This window comes from Talpa europaea (assembly GCF_964194135.1).
Source record: "Talpa europaea genome assembly, chromosome: 9".
NCBI classification, from domain to species: Eukaryota; Metazoa; Chordata; class Mammalia; order Eulipotyphla; family Talpidae; genus Talpa; species Talpa europaea.
The window spans coordinates 111040009-111056091 of record NC_140076.1 but is presented as its reverse complement, the minus strand read 5'-3'; positions in this window follow the sequence as shown (position 1 = coordinate 111056091).

Here is a 16083-nt window from a genome sequence, read left to right as displayed (position 1 = left end):
GACAGCAACTGGCAAGCCTCTTTGTAAGTGAGCTTCAGAGCACAAGCCATCCAGCAGACACTAAGAGTGACCCTGTGCCTTCTGGACTTTGCAAATCCTGAACATCTGAACTCTTGGCTAGTGGGACCTTGCCGGGCAATGTCTTTTAGGGCATATGGCTTCTCCATTCACAGTTCTAAAACTCATCTCTGACCCTGTCCCTGATCATCCCAAATCCTGCCGTGGAAAGAAAAGAGCCATAAGTAGAACTGAAGGTTCCTTTGAGGAGGCTCCCTCTGAAGCTGAGGGGAGCAAGCTGTGGGCATTGCCAGGGAACTCTCTCTGCAGAGTCCTCCAGGAAGCAGTTGAATTGACTGCTTAAAATATGGTTCTCCTGGGTAAGTGTAGATACCACAGGCCTGGAAGTAATGATGACAGACCTTACTCACATTATTAATCAGATGGCTAAGGCCTTGGTCAAAGCCATTAGAGCTCAGGAAAGAGCTTAGATTCCCTGGCGTGTGTTGTCCTAGATGACAGGGTTTGTATTTGGCTACCGACTTGCAGCTCACGGAGGAGTCCACTGTTATTAAGGCCTCGTGGCTCAATACCGCCAGCCAGGTGGAACCAGAAACAACCCAATGATTGTGACACACTAACTCCCTAAAGGAACACTCCAATTGCTAATATCTTCAGCTGACTCCCTTCTAATCTGGCCTGCAATGTACAGCACTGATAGTCATCCTAGCTCATGCATTTCTTACACTCATGAGGGCAATTCTGCTTTGTACCTCCCAGCATTGTTCTTCGACACAAATGTTAAATTAATGATTGCACAATCAGATCGAATCCGTCCAACATGACCAGCCACTAAAGAAACCATACTAAGCAACCCATGTGTTCCTCCATCTCAATGCAAAACAACTGCATTCCCCAGATGAGCACCCCTAATCAGCAGGAAGCCCAGAAAGGCCATGGCCCCTAATCCCTCAAGTCTGAAGAATGTATTGCATCAAGGGGAGATTGAATTGTGGCCAGGATTCAGTTTTGCAAAAATCAAGGTTTATTTTGCAAAAAAGGCGGTCAAAAACATGTGGTTTGTTTCCCTCCCCCCAAAAGGGCCTGCTTCATTGCACTCCTATTTTCCACTTACTCCCCTTCACTCCTGCCTGCTTTGGCAGAAACCTCTCCCACAATTTGACACAGGCAGCAGAGTTAGACTGGAGAAAACTGGTGATGGGAATGAACAGATCTTTTTGTAGCCAGAGACATGGCAAGAGTGATCCTATGAATCTGGACTTTCCAGATCCCCCACGAAATACTGTGAAAGCCTCCTCTAGAGGCAGACAAGGGACCCATAGAGAAACCTGAATACCTGTGTACCACGAACTTCCTATTTCCCTTCTCTCCTTCACCTGCTCAACTTCTCCCTGCCTTTCACCTACCTTCAAAGTCCCAGCTCCATCGTGGGCAGGTAGATGTGAACTATGCTCCTAGGTGCATGCAGGCTGCAGGCTGCAGGCTGGTTTGCAAGCAAGCTCTTTCCCTCCTTGTAAAAGTAGTGTGTATAGCTTTTGGCTGATTGTGCCCATCAGGCATCAGGCCCATGTTTGGTACAGAGGCAGAAGCCTCTTTATATTCTGGACACACAGCAAGTGCTGCATAAATGTTTGCTGAATGCAGGAAGCAATGAGCCATTTCCCTGACTGCTGCTATTTCTCCCCACTTCATTTCTGCCAGATCATTTTTCCTAGAACATTTGTTCATTTTACCTCCTTTCCTCCCCATAGGCAGAGTAATAGCAGATCAAAGAAGAGAAGATGCATTATGGTAGAGTTTTAAATTGTGGCAGAGTATCATAGTGATATTGATGATGTGGGATGTAATCTCTCTAATTGCAATATGAGTTTTTGTAAAAGAAAAATTCAAAACAGCAGGATGACTTTTGATCATTGTATAATGGGAGAGGGCTTGAAAGAGATCAGAGAAAATGGAAATTTTAGAAATAGGAGTGAAAGTGCCTCTGTTCCTCCCACCCCAGTGTGATTCCTTTGGGAGGTCTGTGGCCAAGTCTGTCTGTTTTCCTCATTGTTTTTCCCTGAAATTGCTCAGAATCCTCTTTCATCCCCTGAAGAACTAGTTTCTCCCATCACCATCTTTAATTTAGGATCTAATGTTTCCCATAGCTGCCCACTGTGGCGATTGCTTAAGCCACGCTGTCTATGGTTTTGTTATAGCAGCTGGCGTTGACTAAGATAGCCACTAAGGTGTCACTTGCTAACTGAACAGATGGACCCTCACTTTCTCTGTTTCTGGGAATGACTTTTCTCCCTCGTCTGAGCAATCATTGTGCCACTCGATCACCTTGTCAAAATGTCAGCAAAAGTGCCTCTCATGGAGAACTTGCTCTGGCAAGAGGTTCAGCTCCAAGGGGGCTCCAACGCATCGTGATTCCTGAGGGTGCTACCCCTGGAGTTGGGCAGCACCCAGTCCCATGTGGATTCTCCTTCCCCAAGATAGTTCTCGGCAAAACCACCTTCTCCCCCGAACTCTACAGCTTACAATCAACCCCAAACAATTCCTATGTGATCATACGCATTCTGCCTTCCCTGGCAAATTTCCTTGAAAAAGACTATTCATGTGGTGTTTTTGGCATGAGAGTCCAAGAAAGGGTTATAATAAGCATCATCTTGAAGCCTTAAATACAGTCTCTGGTTCTGCAAATGCCGTAATGACAGACTTGTGTTCTCAGGCCTAGCAAATTTTGTGGGCACTGGAGTCCAGAAATGCCCTAGGCATGTAAGTCAGCTTTAGTCTTATTCGTGTTTGGGATCCAAGAGGAAAATGGGGTTCCCAGAGCCAGTTCACATAACTTCTCAAAGTGCAGAGTGAGGGTGTCAGCCAGGGTTTCTGTAGTAGAAGGGGAGCAGAACACGCCTTTATGGGTCTCATAGTGCACCTGGGCTTTGCCAGAGCAAGTAAATGAGGGTCAAAAGCAGAGCAACGTCTGGACAGAATAGAGCCTCCTCGTACCCACTTCCTGTGGGCCTAGATGCTCGTGATTACGGCTGCAACTGGAGACGTGAAGTCAAAAGTTTACTCGGGCGTATTTCGTTAGACCTGTGCGAGCTGACCTCTCATTCTCTCTGGGTATTTGCAACAAAGCCTTTCTAGCCATTCTCAAGGCCTGCGGCTGATGCATTCTGGTGAAATTAACGGATTCTCCTTTCAAATCCACAGCCTCTTTCTTTCACAGGGTACAAGGGTTTGAGGAATTCAAGTAAAGATGCAAAAATTTTACAGCCTTGTATTTTGGCTAAGAAAGATGAAAGGCCTTGTTAAAGGATTTCTATCAAGAGTCTTTTTGTAACTCCATTGGTTAAGTCAAGCTCATATTTTGAGTTCTTTAAGGCCTGATAAAACTGCATTTTCCCAAGGAATTGTTGGAGTCCTTGTGAGAAGTTGTGTTTTGTGTGTGTGTGTGTGTGTGTGTGTGTGTCTGTGTGTTTTTGCAAAGGATCACCTGGTGGGTGACCTGTGAGTTGGCATCTCAAGGGCACTGTCGGGTGCTAGTGCTGGTGCTATTACCCCAGTAGACTGTGGGGAGGTGGGGATGGGACAGGGCCAGGGGTCAGTTGGATACCCACAGTTTCCCAGAGCAGCTCATCTACCCGCAGTGAGCCAGACCGTGGGCCATATTCAAGGAACTGCTGCTGCTTGAACTTTGGGCCTCAGAGCAAGGCCAGGGAGGCAGGAGGAGGACCTATTCCCTGAGCAAATTCTCCACAAGAGGCAGCTCTGCAGCCACTCTTCCCAGGTGATCCCAATGGAAACTGAGGTCAGTTTGCTCTGTTAGCAATTCACACCTCAGTGGTTGTTTTAGCTCCAGTTGCTGCTTAAACAACAGAAATAAATTGATCACAGTATCAAGTCTTGGAAATCGCATCCCAGATCAAGGGGCCAGTGTTCCTGGATATGACTCCCTTCCTGGGAGCCACTATGTTCTCAAGACAGGGGGGAGAGGGGTGTCATGCAAGCAGGCAGGGTGGCCGGGAGGCTCGGGAGACAACTGAGAACCCCCTGTGAACCTTTGCTCTAGTTCTCTGGGCTCTCTCGCCATCTTGCCTCTTCTGTGGTCACGCCACTCGTCCTGTCACAGCTGTCCTCAGCTTCTGAGTGACGCTGCCCTTATGTCCCTGGTCTCCAGGCTCTTAGGACAGCATTTAACCTTAAATCCCTCCTTATCAGCCCCATCTCCAAATACAGTCACATTGGAGGGTTAGAGCGTCACATGTGAAGGGGGGCGCAACTTAGTCCATAGCAATCGTCAAACAGGAAGACCCCAGGGAAGATGTACCCCTGGAGGTACCTGTTGCCATCCCAGGTCAGCTCCTCCCTGTGCTTTGCCACACTGCCCAGAGGGGCTGGCAGAGCCCCTGGACTGCAGGCTCTGGGGGAGCCCACCAGCACCCTGCTGACTCATTCCTCCCTGTCGGGCCTCCAGGCCATTGCCTGTGCCCCAGGTGAGCCTGGGGGCAGGGCTCTAGGAAGCAGAGTGACAAATCTCACCTGTTACCCAGCAGAAGCAGGAAGCCACCTGGGAAGGTACACAGACATCTTTGGAAGCTGTGCTGGGCAGCCCCCTCAGACATGTCACAGAGACTTGGGGGGCTTTGCCTCTGTAGCGGCAGGAGGACACGGAGAAGGATCTCCATGATCTGAGCAGATGGACTAACGGAGGAGAGTCCTGGAGCCCTCAGTGGCTTTTGGCTTTTAGTGGATTTTACTGGGTACACCCCAAGGGTGTGCTGGGGGGCTTGGAGGCTGGCAGGCCTCCCCACCCCCAGCAAGTCTTCACTTTATCTGGGCTCTTCGGAGTTCTCTCATGGCCTTGCTTCTCTGCTGTTCTGCTCTTTTGTTCTCTTTGCTTCTCCTCTCTCCGCTCTCTCTGCTGCTTCTCGTGGTCTGCTGGCGTCCCGTGATGGCGCCCTTATAAGCCCAGCCTTAGCCCAGGTGTACCCACTTATGCATGCCCGCACCCTACTCCAGGTGCCCGCCATCAGGCATGCATTCAAGACCACAAGGATCCATCATCTATCCTGATGGCGGGAGGGCAGAAAAGCCTGACACTTTTTCACTTACCCTACAGCCCCGCTGACATCTGAGGTAGAGAAAGTGCATCCTAAGTGAAGACCGATTAATGTGCTAAATAAACATAGGAGTGAATCAAAAACATCTGGGGGATACCTGCCACTGCAAGTCACCCCAACGATAGCCACAGGAAAGCCATCCCTCCTCACTACTTCCTCTTTTTCACCCTGGAGGGTGCGTCAGCCCTTGCTCCTGCTCCCCTCAGTGGGCCCCACCCCCCACTGCCGTCCCTTCTCTGGCGTGCTGTGGAGCAGTGGACAGCAATGACTTCTGCAAGCCCAGGACACATACTTCCTTTGTCAGCCCCCAGGCACACCACTCAGGCTGTCCCCTTGAGGTTTGACGGTCTGATTCTTCGAGGGATGAGTCACTGCTGCCATCCTGTCCTGTGCTTCCCGCAAGGAGATGGGGTGGAAGCGCAAAGGAGGGGCGGCCACCAGCTCATGCGGCAACTTGGGGGTCTGGGTGGCTCCAGCCCTAAGCCTTAGGAGGGTGGGGGTGCAAAACAGGCAGGAAGAACAGTAGACAGCTGCCCTGGACAGGGGCCCAACTACTTCTCTTTGAGGGGAAGGGATATGTGGGCACAGTTCCCTAAGTGGGGGCCTAAGGCAGGCTCAGGACAGAGCATTTGGCTCCAACTGGTCTGACTGTGAAGTCCAGATACCCCGATCCCAGCATCCTGGGCGTGGCGCCCCATCTCGCGGAGCCTTACTTTCCTCTTTTGTCTGATGGGGGTGGGCCTGCAGGACACGCGCTGTGTGAAGCACCCAGAACAGCGCCTGCCAGAAAACGCAGCCGGGTGTGTGCTAGTCCTCTTTCCCTGTCTTAGCTTCCTCCTCCTTCCTTCGCTTACTCGGAGAGCGAGGGTCCCTCAGCAAATGGACTGTCCTCAGGGCGGGTCAGCAGTGGCCAGGCTCCTCACGAAGGTCGGCTGCCATGTACATAAAGGCAAAATCTCTTGCTTAGAAACAGAACCAACCGGTGAAAATCTGGTGACAAATACCCCCCGGTCTCCTACTAAGGGGCAGCTAAGCACCGTCACATGGTAGATCTCAAGCTGTGTCTGCAGTGATGTGTTAGCTGCTGTTCCGATGCTTGGCAAGAGCCTGAATCCCCCTTTAAAGTCAGCTCTTCTGTGTGGAGATTTCTGGACCTACTAAACATCGAGCTTCCATAGGATCCAGCAATTCCACTCCTGGGTATTTACCCAAAGGACACAGAAACATCAATTCCAAAGAACACCTGCACCCCTATGTTTATAGCAGCACTGTTTACAATAGCTAAGCTTTGGAAACAACCCAAATGCCCAAAAATAGATGACTGGATCAAGAAGATGTGGTACATATACACCATGGAATATTACTCAGCATTCAAAAAAGAGAAACACATGCCATTTGCAGCAACATGGATGGCGCTGGAAGGGATCATGCTCAGCGAAATAAGCCAGAAAGAAAAAGAAAAATACCGGATGGTCTCCCTCATAGCAGGAATCTAGAAAACTTAAATAAGGGACCAGGAAAAAGAATAACTATAAGAAAGAAAATATAAAAATCAACAAAAAACTATGAACCAGAGACACTCTATGGGGGGAGGGGGGCGGGGAGGGGAGGGATTGGGGTCAAAATAAGGGGGTTGCAATTGTATGGGGAATATAAAAATAAAATTTATTTAAAAAAAAATAAAGTCAGCTCTTGCCATTGCTAAGCTCCATAGACATGATTTAATATTTATGCTGTTTGTAGCCAGACACTATCTATTCACCCCAGGCTGGGAAGCTGAAGGCTAAGCAGGGCACCAGGAGACATAAAGGCCCCAGGACACACAGGCTCAGGAGCAAGTAGATGCTCACGAAACCCAGCATCGTAGGCTTCAGAAGGGACACCGGACAGTCGGGTAAGAGGACTTTGAGGTTAAATGACAAGAAATGCTATTTTGTTTCCAGCAAGGAGTCAACTCACTGAACTTGCTCCCCCAGTGGTAGCTGAGTGGGAGCAGGGACAGTGAGCCAGAGTTTCAGGTAAAGTCATGGCTGACGATCTCTCCATGGGGTGTCTGTGACGTGGGACCCTCTGAGCTGGCCACCAGGAAGGACACCCAGCATTCTGCAGGAGCTGGGGATGGAGACCCTGAGCTGTTGGGGTTCATGTGGTAATTCACAAGCCCATGAAATTGGATTTCTTAGGTTTGGGACGTTTCCATGTTGTTAATCTGAGCTGGGCGGAAGGGGAGGTAGCACTCCTGGAGAATGGGGCTTCTCAGCAGTGGGCTCAGGCAGCAAAGAAGGAATTTTTTTGCCTGTCTAAAATTCCAAAGGCCTGTCCCCTTTGACGACTGCAACAATTTGGCAAGAGCCTGGAGTCTGTGTTAGAAGGTAGTTGCAGACCGTTGCACTTCCTGCAGTTTCTGTCCTGAGCAGCCTTGTGCAATCACAATTAGATTGGGACATAAAAATAGTGAAGGTGCTGGAAAAGCAGCTGCTGAGCTATGTATATTTGCTGCACAAAAAAGCCTTTATTCCTTTATCCCTAAGGATGGAAGGTTTGCTCACTTATGCAACACGTTTTTTGAGCAGCAACTCTGAGCCATGTGCTCACATACCAGGCGGAATAGGACACACTGTCTGCTGTGGCGGGTTTAGCAGTAGGGAATCAGGCGCATGGCTTCATATGGTGGGTGTTAAGGAGGCAGAGAGAACTGAGGGGGCCATTTCCACCTGCAGAAGCAGGTTTTGAAGGGTCCTGGGCGTCCCTTGGTGGAGATGAGAAGGGGAGAGAGGTTTTCACCTAAGCTAGAATTCTTCATGGATGGTTTTTAGGCTGCCTGAGACAAAGGGGCAGGAGATGGGTCTAGAAAGAAGACTGGACCAAGACATCGAGGGTGATACAGCCCCAGGACCTAGACGCTGACCTTGGACTGAAAGCTGGAGGAGGTATGGTCAGATCAAGATGAAATGACCTAGATGAGGGTGAGAGTAGAAAGGACCCTAGTAATGTGCTGCTACGGTAAAGTACAAGGTTATTCAGAAGTTAGGACCCACAGATCTTGGTTGCAGAACAGATCTTGGTTGCATATGGGGGAAGGAGGAAGTTGGGGAGCTCAGGGTGACTAGCTGGTTTCTTTGTGTGGAGATAGCATTTGCTGAATGGTATGCCCCACCAGGATGCCCGGTCCCCACCAGCCGGGGCATCGACCTGGGCTCTGCCCACCTTTCCAGACTCTGCTTATCCTGTGGTCATTTGCGTACACGGCCTGTCTTCTGTAACTAACTTTCAATGGTAACTGGGTATAAATAATGATAAAGTTTTTGATATGTTGAATTTGCATTTTATAGGAGGTAGCAACAGAGACGGCCATTAAAACTGTGTATAAGGGTCTCCCTGGTGGCGTAGGGCTTAAATCTCAGCACTATCACTGCTGTGGCCTAAGTTTGAGCCTCAGCCAGGGAGCTACCCACATGGCGCAGCAGACCTCTCCTGTCTCGCCCGCTGCTCCCCTCAGCAGTGTGTTTCAGTCAGTCTGCCTGCTCTGCTCCCCACTCTGTCTCTGGTGAATCCTCTCACCCCCTGCATCTCTGACCTCCACCCCAGTTCTTGTATGCATAAATAAATAAAAATAAATCTTAAAAAACACACCTGTGTATAAAGAAATCCAAGTTTCAGAGCAAGGGGTCCGATGTGGAGTCCAGGTCCCAGGACATCAGCAGTCGCGGGGGAAGCTCCCCAAGGGAGGGCCTCAAGGAACACAGGCATGGATGGTGGGTGCTGCTCCAGAAATGCTGGGGCAGAGAAAAACACACCCCTGAGAGAGGGAGGAGGTGGCACCATCAGAAGCCAAAGAAGGGTGACATTTGAAGAAAGTGGAGGTTGGACAGTCCAGGAATACAAGGACTGAAAACAAGTTGCTCGATGGAGCACCTGGGTTATTATTGCTGACCAATGAAAGAAGATTCCGCAGTGAGGTGTGGTGAGAAGTCAAAAGGCCACTAGAGGGTCTAGGGGTGAATGAAAGTGAGGAAGAGTTGACATCAAGGGGGTGACCCCACCCAGGAACCCAGAAAGGAAGGAAAGACAAGAGCTTGGAGAACACGCCCAGTAGGAACATCTGCCAGAGACGGAACATCGCAGCTATTTGCACAGCAGAGACAGAGCGTGAAGGTTCTGACAGAGAGACTGGAGCAGGCAGGGGAGGCTGAACCAGGATGCCCGGTCCCCACCAGCCGGGGCATTGACCTGGGCTCTGCCCACCTTTCCAGACTCTGCTTATCCTGTGGTCATTTGCATACACGGCCTGTCTTCTGTAACTAACTTTCAATTGCTTCCCTGAGCAGGAGCTCTAGCTTACAAACATTTTAATTTTATTTAAAGGTACTTTATTTTTTAAACAGAACTGAGCTTCATAGTATTTTTTTTTTAAGTTGAAAAACAACTTCCACACACAGTAAAGGACACACAAAGAGTGTACAGCTGAGTGAGTTTTTTCACATGTCCACAACCACAAAACCACCGCTCCCACATAGAGAATTTGTTCTAGAAGACCCCACCCAGGCTACCGCCTTGAAGTAGCCACCATTCTAATGTCCATCTCCTTACACCGTTGCCTGCTCTTGTTCTAAATAAGACCACACGGTGATCCTTTGTGTTTAATTTCTTTTTCTCTTCAACAAGATGTCTCTTGCTGTGTGTCATGGCTGGGGAGTTCTTGTCTTAATTGCTGGGAAGTCCTCCATGTGTGAATAGCCCAGCTTCTCTATAAGTTGATAAACGCTAGGGTTTTTCCCAGTTTGGGGCTATGAGAAAGACGCCACCATAAATATTCTTGCGTGTCGAACTTGAGGGTCATGTAGTCATTCTGTCGGGTGTGTCCACGTGCCGCACTGCGGTGTCCCTGGGCAGGCACTTACCCAGCCTTTGTAGACCCTGCCAAAGGATTTGAGGCAATTTATATTCCAACCCACGCTGTGAGCGAGCCCTGGTTCTAAAGCATTTTTGGTTTTTATTATTTATTTTTTTATTGAGCTTACATAGGTTTATTACCCTGTATGTGATTCAGAGGCACAGAATCGCGCCTCCTCAGGGGTTTGTAAAGCAATTTTATGAGGAATGCTTAAAACTGAAAAGAACAACTGTTTTCAAGAACCCTTCGCTCCTTGGAAGTAGCTACTGATGGTCAATGTTTACTATGGAAATGGCACCTCATTCCCCTGCCCACCTCTGTCAGAGAACCCCTTCTTGGCTTGGCTTGAGTAAAGGTAAATCCCCCAAAATCAAATAACTGAATTTCCTGATAAATAATTTCATAATGTGTGATTGTCACTAATTTATCAGGTTTTCACGCCTGATAGTCAGATGCAGGAGATGTGTGTGGAACTTGGGAGGTCATGTAGTCATTCTGTGGGGTGTGACCGCGCGCCACACTGCTGTGTCCCCGGGCAGGCACTCACCCAGCTTTCTCAGTCCTGGACTCGCTTCTCCTGAGACAGAGCTGGCTGTGCACCAACATCCCTGCCTCTTGGGTGTTTCTCCGGAGTCAGCAACCAGCCGGTTATTGAGGAGTCCTGGCAAGATGGCGGACAAGTGAAGCCCCAGCTCACCCTCTCCACGTATCGGCAACCAAATTACACGTCAGTAAAGACAATGGTCCCATGGCCTCCTGTGTGTGAAGAGGGATGCCACAGCAGACAGCTTAGGAAAAACTGAAATTTAGTTGTGTTAGGAGCTTTCCAGGGCAGAGAAACCCAAGAGAGAAGGAGCCCATATCTCCTGGCTCCTGTATCCTCTCTGTTGGGGTCTAATGTACCCCATGTGGGGCTGCGCTTTGGTCACAGTTAATGCCAGCATTGGGTATGTTAGAATCCAGGGACCAGAGAGGAAAACGTTTAGAGCCAGGGTTCTACCTCCCCAGAACCATGGGATAGGGCTGCAGACTTTCTAGACCTGCTCTTAGAAAGCCAGAGGGTAGACACCATGCTGCAACGGTGGACACCACGCTGCAGGACAGCAACGAGGCTCCCAGAGTCTAACTGCACCCAGAATCATATTAGGAAACACTTCACACCCCAAAACAGGGGAGTTTAAGGACAATGCTGGTGACACTGCAGAGATCCTCTGTAAGGTGGTGATTATGGCTTGAGCTGGAAGCTCCTGGATGTGAACAGCTAGGGCTTAACCAGGAAGGACAAGATTGCCTCACCTTTGCCTGGGATGGAAGGGTCTCTTCTCTGTCCTGCTGATGGTGTCAAACCATCTTCCTCAGCCCAACCAGGGCCAAAGCCAAGATAACAGCTGTAAACTGAGCTATTGCCATTAACCAGAACTCACAGGCCCCAGGGCCTGGCAACAAGCAAGTGCCTCTGGGCAAGGCTCTTCACTGGAAATGTGAAGGGAACAGAAGCTGTTTGACTCTCACCCAAACACAGCCCCTCCCAGTCTAGGGCTGTTGACAGAGAAGAGGTAGTCTTTTGTGGATGGCACACCCATCACTAGCAGGTGATCACAGCCAGGGCAGCAGCCCGTCTGCTGGGGAAACAAGCTTCTCTCATCATTCCCCTGCTGCCTGCACCGCTGGATGAAAATGAACACCACTGATTGCAGAACCCTCATCACAGCCCCACAGTGGGTTGAGGCTAGCCCAACATTATTTGGGATCCTTTAAATGAGGAATTGGCCTTGGGGGTATCAGTGAAGATACCCCCCACATCTTAGGAGGTTTGAACTCTTGGTAGTGTTAGCAGCACCCTGCCCTGTGCCACCCACCTCCTGTATCTGCCCCCTGAGGGCACAAGAGCTCCCACCATCCCAACAGGGCAGAGGTGTCCGTCTAGGAAGCAACAGACACCTAAGGATGCCAGCTACACTCAGGGTTATGCTGTGCAACCTGAAAATGTAATAAGAGGCCAATTCACCGAGGCAAGGAAAGAGCTCTTTATCTCAACCCATGTGAACTAAAAATGAGGAGATAGAGGAACATAGCATGGATGAGGGAGCAAAATAACCCCAGAGCCCAGATCCAGCAGGACCGCGTGACCTGCTGCAGGGTTGCTGCAGGTGACAGCATAGCTGTGCTTACCAAAGCAAGAACAACGTGGGACAACCAACAGGACCTCAGCGAGGATAAAGGAAGCATGGGAATGGCTCATGTGAAACTGGCAGCCTTAAAAACAAGTATTTATTCATCCATTCCCTCTGTAAGTCCATAGCGAGTTTGTTCTCTGTGGGCACCATACTAGGTCCTGGGGGGAGAGGTGGAAGAAGGACTCATCAGGCAGGAATTCTGCGCTCACAATACTTAGTCTAGAAGAAGACATGGATCCAAAGCACGATAAGGCAGGGCACAAGCCACTGTCTCAGGCTTCATTGAAAGTGTTTCTGCCAGGACAGGGCGAGCACCAAGTTCCGAGGAACTTCAGCAAAAGAACCTTCCAGTTGTTTTCTGTCTGGGTGGATATTTTGGTCCCCAACTCTCTGATATTTTGGCCTACTCTCTAGAATGTTTACTGTGGTGATTTTGTCTTTGCTGTTTTGAGTCTAAGAATTCCATGTTGGTTTCTGAATGTTGCCCTTTTGTTTCATCCTGTTCTTGTGGTCTTCTTGTCGTCTTGGACACAACATCATCTCTTGTCTCTGTAAAGATATAATAATCTACACTTTAGTTTTCTCCTTGCTCCTTCATTCTCAGCTCCCCAGGCTATTAGTGAGTTGTCTGCTTTGTGTTTAGCCTGCCCATCCTCTGCACTCCATTACTCTGGGGACATCTGATACTGGTTAAGGGTATGGAGCTACTACTTTGAGTGGAAGCTCTTACTCTGATTTAAAACTCTAGTTGAGTGGAGTTTTGAACTTTGTGCTACAATGCAGGGAAGTTGGAGAGCCCCTGCTGGTATTTCTGGGTTATCCCTGTGGGCTGCACAGATTCCCAAAGAACCCTAAGTGTTTGAAAGAGTGCCTGATGCAGCACATGCCTCACAGGTGTGAGCTGCTATTATCATTATTATTGAAAATATGTGCCCAGGGGCCTCCCTGGTGGCTCAGGGGTTAAAGTCTCAGTGCTATCAAGCTATGATCAGCTACTGCCTCATGAGTTCGATCCCCAACCAGGGAGCTACCCACATGGCGCAGCAGATCTCTCCTGTCTCCCCGCTGCTCCCCTCAGCAGTGTACTTCAGTATCCGCATGTTCTGCTCCCCACTCTGTCTCTGGTGAATCCTCTCACCCCACATCTCTGGCCCACACCCCAGTTCTTGTATGCATAAATATATAAAAGTAAATTTTTTAAAAGAAAAGAAAATATGGGCCCAGAGAAGCAAATGCTCTAAAATTTAACAAATCAAAAGCCCATGCTCTTGCTAGGATGTCCACAGATTTACAAAGTTTCCATCGTTCTCAGAGATTTGGGCATGGACTTCAAATGGTGGCTCTGACGCTTCAGTGATGGGTGATGGAGAATATGAAAGCAAAGAAGACCTTTGGGACTGACACAGTAGACGATGAGGAGGCAGCTGATCGAGAGGGAGATGGTTAGGAGAGGCACCAAACGAGCGTGTTGGCTTCCAGGGAACGCTGGTAGTTTTCTCATTTAGCTGGTGTCGGAACACGCTCCATCTTTGCACTTCCGACGGAATGGGTTTTGGCACACTTGGGGGCAGATTTGTTAATTAGCTCCATGGCTCCTCCCGCGGCCATCCATTGTACAGGTGACAGCGCCAGACAGAGCTGGGAGAGAAGGAATATTCCATGAATCTGGATATGGGTTATTAAGCCACTCTTTCTTCCTGTCACAAACAGATTGTGAGTAGCACTGTGTTCTCTCCCACCCTCCCTTCTTTGCCTCTTCTTCCCTTGCCACGGCCTGGGGGAGACGGTGAGACTCACAAAGTCTCGCTGTTCTCACCCCTGGTGGGTGCTGGCCGTGGGGGCCCCCAGGGTGGTCCTCCTTCCATAGCCATCGGTCCCCAGCCACCTGGGAGTCCCCTCCAGAAACCTGACCAGCAGCTTCTGCAGTGCTGGGCAGCCGGCCAGAGTGGTGGATTCCTCCGGGAGCTGGTGTAGCCTTTGGCAGGAGATCAGCTCCGTGAGCCATCGATTTCAACTCCTCAGCATCTCGTCTTGGCTCTTCGTGTGCATCTGCCGCTCTCAATTCAATTCTAATAACTTTATTGGCACAAGGAGGCAGAGAAGGCATTGCCAAAGTCAATAATCAAGTTGTGCAACTGGGATGATTCGATTTTTCTTTTAGTTGTTTCATCAGGATAAAAACTGTGTGGGCTCAGATTGTGCTTTAGCTTGGGATTATTTTCTGGTAAGAGTGTTCATAACAGAGGGTCTTGGGTCAGATCGTTCCTCCCAGGTATGCGGCCTCGTTCATCATTGTCGACTTCTTGGTTTAGACTTGTTAGCGTCCATGTCATTTTCATACATTTTTTAAAAAGACAAAGCAACCAGGTAAGCACATTTGTTGAACACCTACTATGTCCTAGGCAGCGAGATGGGATATTTAAAAACATAGCTATTTTTTATGCACAGTAGGGGAACACTAGGACAGACTACAAAGAAATGGTACATGTCTTGTGCGTCCCTTCAAGACAACCGATAATATAATCTCTGTACGATAGAAAGGAACCGTGGCAGGGTGTTAAGTGTGTGTATACCCAACTCTGCTCCCAATCTTTTTTTTTTTTTTCTATTTTCTTCAAGATTTCATTTCATTTCTTCAAGGTTTCATTTTATTCAAGGTTTCATTTCTTAAAATGTAAAAAGCAAAATGGAATCTTAGTTGTAAGTGTTACCCTTCGGTGACAGGAATTTTGTATGTGTTTATGTATTCCAAGGATTGTTATTTTATGATCACCATTAAAAACCTTAACAAAAATTATAAGACATTAGGATGAATATGATTATGAAGATGATGGTCACCTCCCACAGCCTATAATACTTATTAAAAATTGAGGTCACCTTGGTTTACAATACTAAATATGTTACCACAGCACCCCCACCAAAGCACCCAGAGTCCTCACTGTAGAACATGGGCCCCCCCCCCACTTTGTTCCGCCCTCAACCTTCCCCCTCTAGCAGCCTCAATTCTGCTATCATATTTCTAGTTTGTTGTGATTTAGTTTTGTCAGTTCCTTTGCTTTATTTCTCTATACTTCACCTATGAGTGACATCATCCAGTGTTTGTCTTTCTCTTTCTGACGTATATCACTTAGCATAATCCCTCCGCCATGTTGTTGCAAATGGCATGAGTTCATCTTTTTTTTTCTTAATTGCTGAGTAATATTCCACCCTGACATACACCACACCTTCTCAATCCCCTCCTCTGTCACTGGGCCCTCAGACTGGCTCCTGTAAACAGCACAGCAGTGAATACCAAGTACATATATTCCTGCAAATTCGTGTGTTGGCATTCTTCAGGTAAACACGTAGGAGTGGAACTAGTGGATCCTAAGATAGACCTATTTTTAATATTTTGAGAAAACTCCATGCTGTTTTCTATGGGGACAGGACCAGCCAACACTCCTTCCAACAGTGCACAAAGGCTCGTTTTTCTCGACACTCTTGTCAACATGAATTGTTTCTTGTTTGTTTGTTTTGTTTTTTGATATGGGCCATTCTCACAGGTGCAAGGTGGTCTCTCATGGTGATTTTGACTTGCATTTCCCTGATAATAAGTGATAGTGAACATTTTTTTACTGTTGGATTCTTTGGAGAAGTGTCTATTAGCTCTTCTGCCCATGTTTTGATTGGGTTCTTTGTTTTCTTTTTGTTATGTTATATCAGTTCTTGACAGATATTAGCCCCTTGTCAGATGTATGACATGTAAACACATTTTCCCATTTGACAGGAATTCATTTTAGTGATAGTTTCTTTCACTGTTTAGAAGCTTTTTACTTTGATGTAGTCTCAATCATTTATTTTTCTTTTGTTTTCCTTGCCATTGAAGTCAAGTCCCCAGAGATTT